Genomic DNA, 12,283 nt, shown 5'->3' with positions numbered 1-12,283 from the left:
AGTTATTTCTGCAATCAATCCTATGGAAGATTCCTTCTGCACCACAAGAAATATCTGTTTCTTCTCTGCTTGCCAAGAACTCTGGTGGTCCTCTTCATTTAAAAAATAATAGAAAGAAAAATTACTATTTACATTGGATAGACTCTATAATAAGTATTCTTATTTTTTGATTACTCTCTACTCATGAAGATATATTCTCGATTATAAGATATCAGAATTACCTTTAGATTTTTCTAGTTGACAGCAATCCATCAAACTTAACTAGAATACAATCCATGGGATTTCAAGTATACCTTCCATGATTTCCCACTAATAGCTCTAGCGAAGAAGTGTGAAGTTGTTTCAAGTTTTAAGACTATGCTCTTCAGAATATAACATTTAATCAATTGATGTATAAAATAATTATTTAATATTATCTTAAGGCTGATTGTCATTTCTCCATAGAGATCATGTGTTCAATGTGTAATCTTTGACAATAAAGAGCTTCCAATTGAGTTAATGGAAAAATACATATCTCAATTCACAATTTAGTAAGTTGCTGATTATTTATTTCCAAAGTCATATTTTACTCTAAAGATGTTTAAATTTAGAGTGATAATTTCAGTTTAGCAGCACAAAAACTCAGATTATCTGAAAGAACCACTTCAAAAAAAAAGTTTTGTAACAATAGAATTTTTCCTCTTAGAAATAAAAGCAACACTCCATAGCAAGGTTTGGTGTGACCCCCTGAAAGTAGAGGCAGAAGAATCAGGAGTTAAGGGTTTTCTTCTTCCACATACCAAGATTGAGGTCAGCCTGGGCCACACGAAATCTGGTTCAAAACAATCAACAAACAAGTTATAAGTACTAATTATTAATGATATTCTTAAGACATTCCTTTTCTTTGTGTCTCTCATTTCCAAATAAATCAGAATGGCTGATAAGGTTGTAACATGAAAGGTAACCAAGCAAAGACATGATATGAAAGTCAAGGACTCCTCAAATGGACTTGAACCTCAAAGCTAATTCAAACAGAAAATAATAGAGGACAAAATATAGAGTATTCTTTCTTCCAATTTCCTCTCAAAATCCACTTAAATGCAAATGTCAAGCATTCTAAAGCTGCTCTCTGCATCATTCCTTGCATTTTAATTTCTCTCACTTCATTGATGATACAGTGAATCAACAATGTAGAATAAGTGTCATTTGCAAGTAGTTTATACAGGCTATAGCCACAAGAAGTTAGCCAAATCCTCTTAAAGCTCATGAAAATTAATGCTTAATAAAACCACCATATTTTCATTCATTCTTGGATTAGGTTCATTTGTTCCTTCTTACTTCGATGTGGATTTTCCTCATGCATTTGCATGAATCCATCTTATTAAGGGTTTGTAAAGTTTTCTTGATGTTCAAGTGACCCTTAGTTCTGACATTTCTATGCCAGATTTTTCAGGTCCTTTATTTCCTAATTTTAAAGATTTTTTTTTTTTTTTTTTTTTTTTTTGGTTTTTCAAGACAGGGTTTCTCTGTGTAGCTTTGCGTCTTTCCTGGAACTCACTTGGTAGCCCAGGCTGGCCTCGAACTTACAGAGATCTGCCTGGCTCTGCCTCCCGAGTATTTCCTAATTTTAGACACTGCTTCATTGTGCATTTTATCAAAGCAATGTTAATCAAATTTAAAAAATCATATACATAGGTAGATGGAAGAAAATTTTTGGACATACACATCATAGGGCAGTTAAAGGAACCCTGTAATCCAATATGACCTCTCAAGTACTTTCAGGTTCTTACATAAGTAGACTCATGAGTCATCCTACTCTGTAATCTCAATGATTTTAGACTTCACTTATACCTGTTTGTTTAGTAGGTACTCATTCATTCATTGCTAGCAAGTTTTCATGCTAATGCAATGATTTTGAAAACTGTTAAAATAGAATATTTATTTAAAACACACACAAAAACAAACAAACAAACAAACAAAAACTCCTAAGCTCCTTAAGGCATCATTTGGCTCACAGTTTCAGGAATGTGATCTACCATGGGGGAATGGCTTGACATTCTGTCTTGGTTTGCGTCTTCAGGGGTGTGTAGCTTGTCCAAATCATGATCACCCAGGAATGATACTGGAATTGGAAGCAGAGCATGGTTATGATTTAATATAAACAAGATAATCATTGCTCACTCTTTTTTCTATCCAAAACAGACCCAAGAGACTAAATAAAGCAATTATGCAAGAGAATAAGGTAAAAAAACATAACTAGATGTAGAAGTTGAGTAGCAAAATTGTCTCTAAATGTAGTACGTTTTTCCATATATGCATATATGTGTATATGTGAATATATAATCACCATAGAATATATTAAAATGCTGTTTATATTACTGAATTATTCAGTAAAGTTGCAAAATAAAAAATCAATTGTGTAAAAGCAATTAATTCTTTAAAAAATAAAACTATTCTTTTTACAGTAAAATCAATTGAAACTGGAATAGAAAGTGAAATATCTGTACAATAAAAATTATGATACACTGAGGAAAGAAATGGAAGGAAATATAAATTAATGAAAAAAAATCTAATTCTCATGGTCTGAGAATGTATATTTTTAAATGTCTATAATTTAATGTCATTATGCCAGAAATGGAAAAAAGTGTAAGATTAGTATAAAACTGCAAAATAGAACAGGTAAGAAAATTGAGGAGAGTAAGAGGGAATACATGATATGATTTGATTTCTTAATATTCTACAAATGTGTAGTTTGAGTAGAAAGAGTCAATCTAGAATGAAAAGAGAAGAAGATAAAGAGACAGAATAGAAAGTTCACAAAGGAAGTCACAGCTTCTACTCACTTTTGTGTTTGACAATGTCAAACACATAATAGAGATAATAGAGAAGAGATAGATGGGGCTGGGAAAATCAGGTATTCCTTTGTGAGTAAATCAAATTAGACCTTTAGACTATATCTTATGGAAAAATTAACTCAAATTTGATTAAAGACTTAAATCTAAGACCAAAGTATGTAAAATTATTAATGGTAATTTAGAAAAGATTTTTTAATAATTAATCTACAGAATTGAATTTTGGATATGCATCCAAAACCCCAAATTCAAACTAGCATCCCAATTGGAAAAAAATTGTAGAGATTGCTAAGAAAAACAGAAAAAATAAAAATCATTTAAGTGTCTTAAAGCGATATCTGCATCTTCAAGTGTTCAAGTGCATGGCAGGAGTATCCACAATGATCCAACTGAGGGATTTCTATGTGATGTGGTAGATATTAAGGACAGTTTTTCTAACATAATTTAACTATGGAATGGTTGGTTGTTATCACAAAGTCCATACAATTTTCCTCAAATTGATTTGAGAGTGTTTGATCACTCCAATCCTGATTTATTCATAATGTTTATAAAGACTGATTTACTCATAATGTTAATAAAATTCTTTTCCCTAGAGACAAAACTTTTTAATATTTTATATGTATTAAATTATTTAAATACATCTATATTTATAGTCCTGTTGCAGCTAGTTTGTTAGGCAGCCATTTAATATGTTTAAAGAGTTAATTAAATAAGTCCATATAAATTTAAATATTTTCTCTGGTTCAAATTAATAAAATACAACTTCTTACAAAATTATGAAATATGCATTAGAATTCATTAAAGTGTAGGCTCTGGTTTCATTACGTAATGCTGTTAAACTTTTAAAAGCAGATTGCCATATTGGTAGCCAAATTCCTTTATAACCTATGAAATTAAAAAACCAAATAAATCATACCCTAGCAACAAGGCACTTAAAAGTTTTCTCCCAATCAAAATATTACTCTGCAAATCTTATTTCTTAAAGTTTGAAGAACCCAGTGGGTGGTCTCTGAATCTCCTATAGGTTCTTGAATCCAAAGGAATTTCCTCAAAGAAAATTAAGGACTAGACATATTTAACCTTCAGAATGCATCAGGCACTGTGCTAGGTACAATATACATTATTTGTGTTTATGTTTACTTGAATCTTTAACACAGTAAAATTATTTTAGTTATATATCCATGGTTAGATTAGACACAAGTCATCAAAACACAAGATATTAAGAAAGAAGCTGCAACTACAAATAAGGTGACTGCTTTCTCCACGTTAGCCATTAAAAGTAAGTGCCTGACACGAATACAGTATTTCAGTTAGATAAGAATCATAATTTTAATACAACATGTTGAATAAAGAAACTACCCTGTACATTTGTGAGAACTAATTTTAAGTGGTCATGTCCCCAGAATAGAATATCTATGAAAGACACTGTGTAGTCTTGATCATAATATCTTGGCTGCACATTTTCCTCTCTGAGGACAAATATTAAAACCAAGAGATACCACTTTCCTGTTAGGCATGAATTATCAGTTTTGTGTATACTGGAAACTATCTCAAAGCTATACAACTACTAATGAAATTTTAATTAACATTTGCTGAGTTCCTTCTAGACTCGATAACTAGCTATTTCACTAGACTCTGAAGGCGGCTTGATGATTTAGCTATTGTACAATGCTGTCACAATGTCACATACCATGGATGCATACACTATTATTTATAAATTTAAAATGCAAACAAAATTATTGATGCTAAAATAGCATAAATAATTCCTAGGCAGTAGGCAATATATTTGTATATTTTATGCTATCCATTTTCCCAGTAGTGCAAAAATAGAATTGCAATTGTTATTATACCTATTTAGTAGGGAAAAAGATTGACGTTTAATAAAGTTATCTGAATTGTCCAGTCATATAAGTAGAAAAATGGAGCAGTGAGCCTATCTTTTATTTTCCCTAAGCAAGGAACATAGCTAGTGGATCCACCTGTCTTGGAGATCTTACAGCTCCACGACTAACAATGGACATTTAATTATATGGACCCAAATTATAGTCCAGAGTTTCCTACTGTTTTGTGATCATAAAGATGCCAATTTGTTCATGATAAATGAGAATAGACACAATAACTTCCTAAAGAGTTATTGTGGAACTTAAGTGATATATTTACTTAAAACATTTAGCAATTGGTTTTGGGAAACACTCATTACAATATGTCTAGCAGAAAAGGAACAAAGCTTTTGCAATCGTTGGAAAACATAAAATCAAATTTATGCTCTCAAACATTGCTACAATTTTATGTTTAATTGTGCTGTCCATGCATCTAGGCAACTTTTTGGAAGGTATATGAGCAAATGGGAAGAAAAATACAAGAATAATAAAACAAATATCATCTACATCAAGCATGTAAATAATATTGTTTCTTAAGAAATAACTCAGGATTAGTTCCTTTCTAGGTTTGGTAAAAAAAAAAAAAAAAAAAAAAAAAAAAAAATTCTGGAGAAAAGCATCTTCAATGAGTCCATGGGAGCCATTCTCATTCAGACCACCACAAGATACAATTAAGATGAATGCATTGGCACAGGAGACCACTTCCTAAATCCTAAATATAACACTAGTAGCACAGACACTGAGAGCAACAATTAATAAATGGGACCTCCCGAAACAGAAGATTCTGTAAGGCAAAGGACATAGTAAATAAGACAAAACAAGAGCCTACAGAATGGAAAAAGATCTTCACCAACATCACAGCTGACAGAGGGCTGATTTCCAAAATATATAAAGAATTCAAAAAGCCTGACATCAAAATACCGAACAATCCAAATTAAAAAAAAAAAAAAAATGGACTACAGAGCTTAAGAGAGAATTCTCAACAGAAGAATCTGAAATGGCTGAAAGACATTTAAGGAATTGCTCAACATCCTTAGTCATCAGGGAAATGCAAATCAAAACAACTCTGAGATACCATCTTATACACCTGTCAGAATGACTAAGATCAAAAACACAGAAGACAGCTTATGTTGGAGAGGTTGTGGAGCAAGGAGACTATTCCTCCACTGTTGATGGGAATGCAAACTTGTACAGCTACTCTGGAAATCAGTATGGTGGTTTCACAGAAAATTGGGTATCAATCTACCTCAGGACCCAGCTATTCCACTCTTGGGCATATACCCAAGGAATGAGCAATCTTACCACAGGGAAACATGCTCAACTATGTTCATAGCAGCATTATTCATAATAGCCAGAACCTGGAAACAACCTAGATGCCCCTCAACTGAAGAATGGATAAAGAAAATGTAGCACATATACACAATGGAGTACTATTCAGCAGTAAAACACATGATATCATGAAATTTGCAAGCAAATGGATGGAACTAGAAAATACCATCCAGAGTGAGGTAACCCAGACTCAGAAGGACAAACACAGTATGTACTCACTCGTAAGTGGATACTAGATATAAGGCAAAGATTAACCAGACTACAACCCACAGCTCCAGAGAAGCTAGCTAACACGGAGGAACCTAAGAGGGACACATAGATAACTCATCGAAGGAGAAATAGATGAGTTCTATATGAGCAAACTGGGAGTGAGGGGGGTAATGGAGGGCAAAGAATGGGGGATGAGAACATAAGGAAATGGGAGGTTTCAGCTGGAACAGGGACAGAATGGGAGAGCAAGGAAAGAGATACCGTGGTAAATGAACACATCACGGGAATAGGAAGAGGCAGGGTGCTGGCAATGTTCCCAAGAATCCACAAGGATGACCCCACCTTGGACTACTGGCAATGGTTGAGAGGGTGCCTGGACTGGTCTACTCCAGTGACTGGATTAGTGAATACCCTAACGGTCATCATAGAGCCTTCATCCAGCACTGATGGAAAAAGATACAGAGATCCACGGCCGGGTGCTAGGCCGAGCTCTGGGAATCCAATCGATGAGAGAGACGAGGGTATCTGTGGGCAGGGGATGTTGAGATCATGATGGGAAAACATGCAGAGACGACCAGCCACACTAGTGGAAATCCATGAACTGTGGACTATTAGCTGTGGAACCCCCATAGGACTGGACTAGGCCCTCTAGATACAGGAGACAGTTGTTTAGCTTGAACTGTTTGAGGGGACCTCATACAGGGGGAACGGGATCAGTCTCTGGTGCATGGGCAGGCTTTTGGAGCCCAGTGCCTAGGATGTGATGCCTTACACAGCCTTGGTGCAGGGGAGAGGGACTTGGACCTGCCTCAGCTGAGTGTGCCAGGCTGTGGTGAATCCCCATGGGAGACCTTGACTTGGGAAATGTGGCGGACTGGGGGGAAGGCAGAGGGGAAGCGGGGAAGAATGGGGGGATCTGTGGTATGTAAAGTGAATAGAAAATTTCTTAATAATAAAAGGGAAAAAAGTGGAGGAGAGAACTAGACCATGACAATTATTCCATATTAAAGTTAAGATTTGGATATAGCTGTACTATGAACAGATTTGCCACCAGACAGAGTAAACTACAATATACATACTTTCATATGCTTTACAGTGATGTGTTGACATTGATAAGGTCACTCTGAGTTATCACAAGGTAATGTCCCTCTAAACTCTTCTCCCTCTTTTCCTTGGAACTCCTCCTTCCTAAAATGTACACTTCATGTATCCACTTCATTCACATCTTCTCAACTAAAACTAAAACCATTCAGGAAACTTGCCAAAGAGGCAACATTTATAACACATGATTTTTCCCGTAAACTACACACTACTTAATACTTTTATTTGTCATGGACATATAACCTGCTGAAGTTTACTAAAAGCTTGTATACACTTCTGTTGATGCAGCATGGATTTAACTATTTCACTCTCAGTGCTTACAGTAGTGGTTCATGCTGTGGGATGTCTTTCTGTACGCTGTGAATATGTTTTAGTACCATTGGTTAATAAAGATGATACTTTGGCCTATGGCAAGACAGCATAGAGCCAGGCAGGAAGTCCAAGCAAAGATACTGGAGAGGAAGATCAGCATCCAGCAGACACCAGCCAGTCGCCCAAGGAGCAACTTGCCAACAGACCCCTAATGCCACGGGCACATGACAATACATAGATTAATAGAAATGGGTTAATTTAAGATGTGAGAGCCAGCTAGTAATAAGCCTGAGCCATAGGCCAAAGAGTTTGTAATTAATATCAAGCCTCTGAGTCAATTATTGGGGAAGTGGCTGCAGGACCAGGCAGGACATACATACACACACAAAAAAAGCCTCTGTTTATAGATTCACAAAACAACACACAAACATGATAAGTTAAAAAAAAAAAGAAGTAAGCACTTGAAGCTCAACTAGGAACAAACTTTACTTTTAAAAATAAGTTAAACTTTAAAATTCATGGTAAAAATAGTTATTTAACATATTTCTCATGAAAACAATGTTGGTAATTATGGCAAATATTAGAAGGAAGTGAGGCGATACGTTTCTTGAAATTTTCTCTTTTTATTGTTTTTTTTTGTTTGTTTGGTTTTGTTGGTTTTTTTTGTTTCTTTGTTTTTTGTTTCTTTGTTTGTTTGCTGGTTTTTTAAGACAGGGTCTTATGTAATCTTATGTAATCCTGGCTGTGCTGGAACTCACTATGTAGACCAGGCTGGCCTCGAACTCACAGAGATCTGCTGCTTTCTGAGTGCTGGAAACAAAAGTGTGGGACCCTACATCCCGCATTTCTTGAAATTTATAGATAGCAAGGGAATTTTGAAGTTCCAATTTAAAACATTTATGTTCATTTTTTATTTGTGTGTGTGTGTGTGTGTGTGTGTGTGTGTGTGTGTGTGTGACAGTTGTGATGTGCCCACAGAAATCCAGAAAAGGGTCTGGCAACCCCTGGAGCTGTGGGAGATTTTGAGCTGACCGACATTGGTCTGGGACCCAAACTCTGTTGCTCTCTAAGAGAAAAGATAAGCTTAACTACAATGCATCTCCCCAGTCCTTGAGGTTCCATTTTTAAAGGAAACAATACTGAAAGAATAACCAGGTATAAATAAATGATCAGCTCTTTTCTTCCCCCGTGTCTAGTGTCCAATCACATTCTTCAAAAATGGAGGAACTAGTCTATAAATCATATTGTCTCATAACTGAATTATTGCAGTATAAAATTTCAAACATTCAATCCTTAGTTCATATTATTAAAATATCAAATTATCTGTATGATTCATTTTATTCATATGTCCTTTGCTCACAAAATTATAATAAAGAAATGAATGTTCTTGAATTGTTATAGACTATTTAACATAAAACTGTCTTTTAAAAAACTTGTTTTGACAGGTGTCAGATACGTTGAATAGCAGAGTGATCTTAATGCAATGATATGACTCTTTAATTGCATTTGAATCATTGTAGAATTATTTCGGTTGGTGAATTTGTAAACAACTACTTTCCATCTGCTTAGGTTGTCACCTGTCATCTCCCAGGCTTCATAATTTGTTGCGTTCTTTTCCAATTCCATTCTATGCCTTCGGTATCAGCTTCAGTTTCAAGAGCAGCAAGCGTTCTTAACTGCTGATACATCCCTCCACCTCCACAGATAACTCAAGTACAAAGTGTAACAACCTAATATTTCCCATTTATAGACCCATTCTCACTCACCTTTAGTATATTTTCATCACCTTCCAATATAGCATTATAATCCATTTATTACTGCCTCTTATTTACACCCTCATCTCTTACCTACTTTCTCAAAAGCAATATTTTAGTACTTTATCACTGCAGATTTTCTTAATCGTCTGTTTATTTTTTCATGCATATGTGTGATGTGCTTGTGCACATGTGTGCATGCATGCTAGTGTGTGAGGATATGTGTGTATGTGTGAGTGTCTACACGTACATGTAAGCATTTATGTAGAGGCACAGGCTTAATATGAAAAAATGTTTCTCCATTGTCCTACACATCATACTATGAGGTAATGTCTATAAAACAGAGAATCCACTGATATGGACAGTCTTGTCCGTACTTACTCTGGGGAGCCTCTCAATGCTTTTCAATGCTAGGATTGCAGTTGATAATCATACCCAGAAGAAGGTTACATGGATTCTGAAAATGAGAACTCCAGCTTTTGCTTGTCTGGTAAGCATTTTAACCATGTAGAAGTCTCTCTAGCACCCTGGTGTTTTATGACTGGACAACTCTTGCTCTCTGTTTCTCATCCTCTTTTACAGAAGTGAGGTTTGTAAACGCGCTACAGTGTTCCAGCTGTCATCCTTGTTCCTGTTCCCAGCCCAGGACCCCTTACCTCATCTTGATAAACACCCATTTTCTGATGCTTACGATTTAATGACACGTCTATTTCATATAGTTTTAATCACACACAGTGTAGCCTTTGTTTCTTTCAAAAAACAATATATTTTGAGCTCATTGACATTACAGTAGGCCTATTCATTCATTACAAGCTTCAATAATGTTCCTCTGATGGTGTCTTATGCCTTATGGGTTTTTTTTTTTTTTTTGGTGTATTAGTTTCTTTTCTTTTCTTTTCTTTTCTGCTATGAATAGTGGTATTTTGTTTTTCATATAATTCAGTAGCTACACTTTCAGCAACAGCTGTCCCAATCAACAGCTTTGACTCCAGCTACCAGCAGTGGTTTGGTCACAATGGCCACAGCCAGAGGGAATTCTGTTCTTCAGGCACTGCTCTCTCAAGGCCACTAATGGAAACTGTATCTAAATCTCTACCCTTTTATAGAACTCAGGATTCAAATGTTGAGGCAAAATTCTGCTAGCTCAGAGAGACTGAATAGCAAGTAGCTAACCTTCTCCTTTCTCACATCTCCCTGCAAACCACCTGTCCTTCTGCTCTGTCCCCACTTAAAAGCTCTAGCTGCACATGGTTCCTCCCTACCACTCCCGTCAGCTGCTTCTGACTCAGCCTCCTGACTGCAGGTCAATTTTATTTAATCAAACAAGTGTAACGTGTCTTTGCATCATTAAACAATTATTTCACAGCATAAACAACTGTAATACATCTTAAAATAACATTCTACAACACTGGTGTTAGGAGTGGATATTCATCACTGGTCTTTGAGAATACATTCAATTGCCTTGGATCTATGCTAAGGTGAGGAACTTAAGGATTACATAAAACAATACAACTTTTAACTTCTGAAGAACTGCCAAACTGTTTTCACATTGCTGTATAATGTTATGTTCCTGTCCTCAAGGGGTACTAAATGTAATGGTTTTCTCACTGAATATGCCACTTCTCACTTAAATACTAGAGGTATAGCCACCCTCATGTGTTCAAATTAGAATTTCATCTTAATGATGCTTCTTTATACTCTTAATATGTACCTAATGGACCAGTTTCCCCTCAAATTTGGAAAACAGGAAAGAATGATTGTTGCTGCCTGTTGCGACCACCTCAACCAGCAAGGAAGACACAACACTGAGCTCTTCTTTCTGCCGTTTATTCAGGAACCTTGAACAATCTTCTGACCCCAGGGAAAGCCAGCCCACGCCCTTTATAGCCACTGGGCAACCAACCCCGTAGCGCCACGTGGACAATGCTGATAGGGTCAGACATAAGCAAGCAAGCCAGATTCTACGCCCAAGCCAAATAAGGAGTTGTTTATCCCAGAGAACACCCACCCTAGGGAAGGCAGAAGCCGGATGCTGGCGCCATCTTTGAGGCGCGGCCGTGCACGGCTCTCTACAGCTGCCATTTCATCTTAACTTTTTCAAGAGATGACAACATTTTCATGGAGACAAGTGATAGGATAAAATGAATAAAGATCCAAAGAAAGATTCAGTACCAATTTCAACATGATATGTTTCCTGCTATAGACGAGCCTAGGAAAACTACACAAACATTCAAACAAATATAGAAGTTAGGAAGCCATGCTTGCAGGAAAACCAGGTAGGCTGACTGCTGCTCTTCTCTTCTCTTTCTGTTCCATCAGTTCCAATCCCCCAGTCTCTTCCCCCGCTCTGCAGCAGAAGACCTGTGTCAGCCTTCCCTGCCGCCCTGCTCCATCTCCTGTGGATCCCACAGATCTTCGCTTTCTAACCTACTTCATGCAACTTGTTGCGTTTTCCCAGATACCAAGCCCAGCCGGTGCCCCTTACTAATCTAAGGGCTGTTTCTCCCAGGGCAACAATTAGACTGAAGGCAGACCCACAACTGTCCTACTTCTTCTGAGATCCAGTATCCCCAGTTTCATTCCCAACTCTGAAGCAGGAAATCTGTTACACTCTCTCATTCTTGTTGGACTCATCCCCAAGGAATCATAAAGAACTCCTCCAATTACTGTTCCCCCAACTCATCACAGTAGTGCAGCCTCCAACACCAGCAGACAATCCCAGTGAACACACCAGCTAAGCAGAATAGGAAAACAAGCAACACTCAGCTATTACACTCTCCAGAGACCCAGGGAGGAAACAAAAACCAAGGAAAAAACACCCACCCAACAAAGACAATTCCAGAAATAAGCATCTGGAGCTATAGTC

This window comes from Peromyscus eremicus, chromosome 18 (genome assembly GCF_949786415.1).
Source record: "Peromyscus eremicus chromosome 18, PerEre_H2_v1, whole genome shotgun sequence".
In the NCBI taxonomy this organism is placed as follows: domain Eukaryota; kingdom Metazoa; phylum Chordata; class Mammalia; order Rodentia; family Cricetidae; genus Peromyscus; species Peromyscus eremicus.
Note: the sequence above shows the minus strand (reverse complement) of the source record.